Raw genomic sequence first — 3,738 nt, 5'->3', positions numbered from 1 at the left:
AAAATTGTTTTTTCATTACATACTCAATCCATTTGGTGTATTTCAAAAGGTGCAATACTTTTCTTCATTTATCAGTGAAAGAAGTTAGAAATTAACTTCAAAAAAAAAAATCAGCAAATGGCAAACAAATTTCCTTGAGAGTCAGTCACATATATAGTGCATCCTAGAAAAGAGGAGGGGCAAGACAGGTTCCACCCACTCTCATGAGTTTCATCAAATACTGGACCTACTCAAGGGTGGAGAGAAAAGGCAACTTTCATATAGGAGTATATTATTAAATGAGGCATTTACTATACTCCTTCCTAAGAGCACCAGGTGGGGAACACGTTTTCTAAACTAGATCTAGGAAGTGGGATGTGGAATCAATCCATCCTCCTCCCCTTAAGGGCTGTCCAATGGTTAATGAATTAAAAAAACATGACTAAATAAAAACAAATCCCCCACACACTCCCCCACCCAGAAAAAGGAAAAAAAAAAAAAAAACCCAGAAACTAGATGTCCCAGATTACTCGCCAAAGTGGAACCCGGGTACAGCTTCAACAACCCAAATTAGTCTGCTACAGAGTCATCACAAGCATGCCTTGCTTTTAAACAAAAAATAATAATTTTTTTGAAACAACAAAATAAAAACTAGTACTGATCACTTTTCTGACAATACATTATTACTCAAAATTAACTAGTATTGAGAAGGGGAAGGGGGCCATAGCTATGGGCCTTGTCTCACACGAGTGCGTGTGGGTAGGTGCAGGGCATTTGTCATTATTACAAAAATGAATTTTAATTTTTAATCTTTAGTTTGATTTAAACATTGCTTTTAGTATGATGTGGACACCAGCTGTGCAGAAAGGGCTCTGGAGAGACGTTCAGAGCAGCACACACCTGCAGCTCTTCATCAGCTCTGGAGGCTCCAGGGCAGCCAGGGTTGTTTCGTCAAAACACATTCTTCAGGCCTTTCTGTGTAAGTGCAGAACACTCCACATACTTGACAGCCTTCAGGTCACAGGCCAGTTTTTCAGCAGTCTCTGGGGTGATAGGCTTCTGTTTATTCTTAGCAAGTTTCTCAGTAGAGGGGTCATCTCTGAGATCAATTTGGGTCCCAACAAGCAAGAAAGGGGTCTTTGGACAGTGTTATCTCAGGCACCCACTTTTCTTAACATTTTCGAATGAGGATGGAGAGACCACTGAAAAACAGACTAGAAATACATCTGTTTGTGGATAACTCAGCAGTCGTAATCTGTCATAATCCTCTTGCCCCGCAGTATCAAAAAGTCCAAGAGTACGAGGCTGTCCACCAATCGTAATTGTGACTGCATAGTTGTCAAAAACAGTCGGTACATATGGACACCGCAGGTCTAACTCTTTATACCCCATGATCGCTAAAATAATTCCAAAGCTTTTCGGAAAAAAAACAAACGGAACTTGCTGTAACAGCCTACTTATCTCAATGACTGCATTTATCTTTGCCGTAAAAAAGCAAAACCAAAAGTCCATTATAACAGAGTCTCTTGATTTCAGAAGACTGTCTTTACAAAAGGCTCATAAACTGCTTATGGCCATGGGCGACTTCTGAGTGAGTGGACAGAATTAAGCCCATAGAGAGCTGAAAAAATGTGTATCATCTTTAATTTCTTTCATCAGTGTCTTATATAGTTTTCTGCATACAGGTCTTTTGTCTCCCTGGGTAGGTTTATTCCTAGGCATTTTATTCTTTTTGTTGCAAATATCACTCATGATATACTAAAAGCAATGTTTAAATCAAACTAAAGATTAAAAAATTAAAATTCATTTTTGCAATAATGACAAATGCCCTGCACCTACCCACACGCACTCGTGTGAGACAAGGCCCATAGCTATGGCCCCCTTCCCCTTCCCAATACTAGTTAATTTTGAGTAATAGTGTATGGTCAGAAAAGTGATCAGTACTAGTTTTTAGTTTTTTGTTTCAAAAAAATTATTTTTTGTTTGAAAGCAAGGCATGCTTGTGATGACTCTGTAACAGACTAATTTGGGTTGTTGAAGCTGTTCCCGGGTTCCACTTTGGCGAGTAATCTGGGACATCTAATTTTTGTTTTTTTTTTCCTTTTTCTGGGTGGGGGAGTGTGTGTGGGATTTGTTTTTATTTAGTCATGTTTTTTTAATTCATTAACCATTGGACAACCCTGAAGGGGAGGAGGATGGATTGATTCCACATCCCACTTCCTAGATCTAGTTTAGAAAACGTGTTCCCCACCTGGTGCTCTTAGGAAGGAGTATAGTAAATGCCTCATTGAATAATAATAAGTCCGTGCGCCACAACTACTGAGCCTGCGCTCTAGAGCCCGCGAGCCACAACTACTGAAGCCCACGTGCCTAGAGCCCGTGCTCCACAACGAGAAGCCACTGCAATGAGAAACCCGCGCACCGCAAGGAAGAGCAGCCCCCACTCGCCGCAACTAGAGAAAGCCCGCGCACAGCAATGAAGACCCAACGCAGCCAAAAATAAATAGATTAATTAATTAAAAAATAATAATAATGGGCTCTGGTTCCACTCAAGCTGGAGTAAGGACACTCCACACCATCTAAGACAGGATGAAAAGAGCACAGCCATTTTGGAAAAGGACTAGGGAATGGCCTTGGGCAAAACAGGCCTTGCAAGCTAAAGAACAAAGGCCCTGGAGGCCTGAGCCCCAGAGAGAAAAACCAGGCTCCCGGGAATAGAAAATTAACTTTGTCTCTGTTGCACTAGCAAGTATACCTAGTTGCCATAAGACAAGAAGCTCAACTATAATTTATTTATTTATTTTTTTTTTTGCGGTACGCGGGCCTCTCACTGTTGTGGCCTCTCCCATTGCGGAGCACAGGCTCCGGACGCGCAGGCTCAGCGGCCATGGCTCACGGGCCCAGCCGCTCCGCGGCATGTGGGATCTTCCCAGACCGGGACAAACCCGTGTCCCCTGCATTGGCAGGCGGACTCTCAACCACTGTGCCACCAGGGAAGCCCTCAACTATAAATTTTAACCTTATCTACTCCTGTGCTTTCTTGCAGAAAACTCTGAGGCACTCCTTTCCCCTCCCAGAAGCGCTCCCAGAAGCGCGCCCTATTCCCAATAGCCACTGTGGAGCCATCTGCTGCTGATCAAAAAGTCTGACAACTTCTCAAAACTATCAGTTATAATGAGACAAACCCTCCCTTTTGTTATAAAAGCAACTCGCCCCTTCTACTCCGGGAGCTGGCATTTTTTTCCTGCCTTCTCCCTTGTGCACAAGCTCTTTCTTTTAATAAAAAGCTTTGCTTGCCTAAGAGTCTTGTGGAAGCGATATTCATTTATATCTATGGTAATGCTGTCCAAGAATCTAGAAAGGGCCCGGTAACACATCTCTCCCTCTGATTGTAACAAAAAGCTTTAGACAAAATCCATAAAGCAACTACCAGATGACTCCGAAAGGTGGATGAATTAGTTTCCTTTTGCTGCTTAAACAAATTATCACAAATTTAGTGGTTTAAAATAACACAGATAAGTTCTCTTACGGTTCTAGAGGTCAGAAACGTAAAATGGGTCTGCAAGGCTGTGTTCCTTCCGGAGGCTCTAGAGAATCTTCTGTTTCCTTGTCTCCAGCTTCACAAAGGCTGCCTGCCTTCCTTGACTCACAGCACTCCTAATTCTGCTTCTGTTACCACAGCTCCACTACCTCTGACTCTCTTGCCTGTTTCTTATAAGGGCCCTTGTGATTTCATTGGCCCACCCAGATAATCCAGGT

The 3,738-nt window shown here is 42.5% G+C and overlaps 1 pseudogene; it reads right to left on the bottom strand.

Annotated features, from left to right (window-relative positions):
* Positions 1 to 624: 624 nt before the first annotated feature.
* Positions 625 to 1,371, bottom strand: LOC132513991 (cell division control protein 42 homolog; annotated as a pseudogene).
* Between the last annotated feature and the right edge of the window lie 2,367 nt (positions 1,372 to 3,738).

Source organism: Lagenorhynchus albirostris, chromosome X (assembly GCF_949774975.1).
Source record: "Lagenorhynchus albirostris chromosome X, mLagAlb1.1, whole genome shotgun sequence".
Taxonomy (NCBI): domain Eukaryota; kingdom Metazoa; phylum Chordata; class Mammalia; order Artiodactyla; family Delphinidae; genus Lagenorhynchus; species Lagenorhynchus albirostris.
The sequence above is the reverse complement of the archived record's forward strand: the minus strand, read 5'-3'. Positions and strand labels throughout refer to the sequence as shown.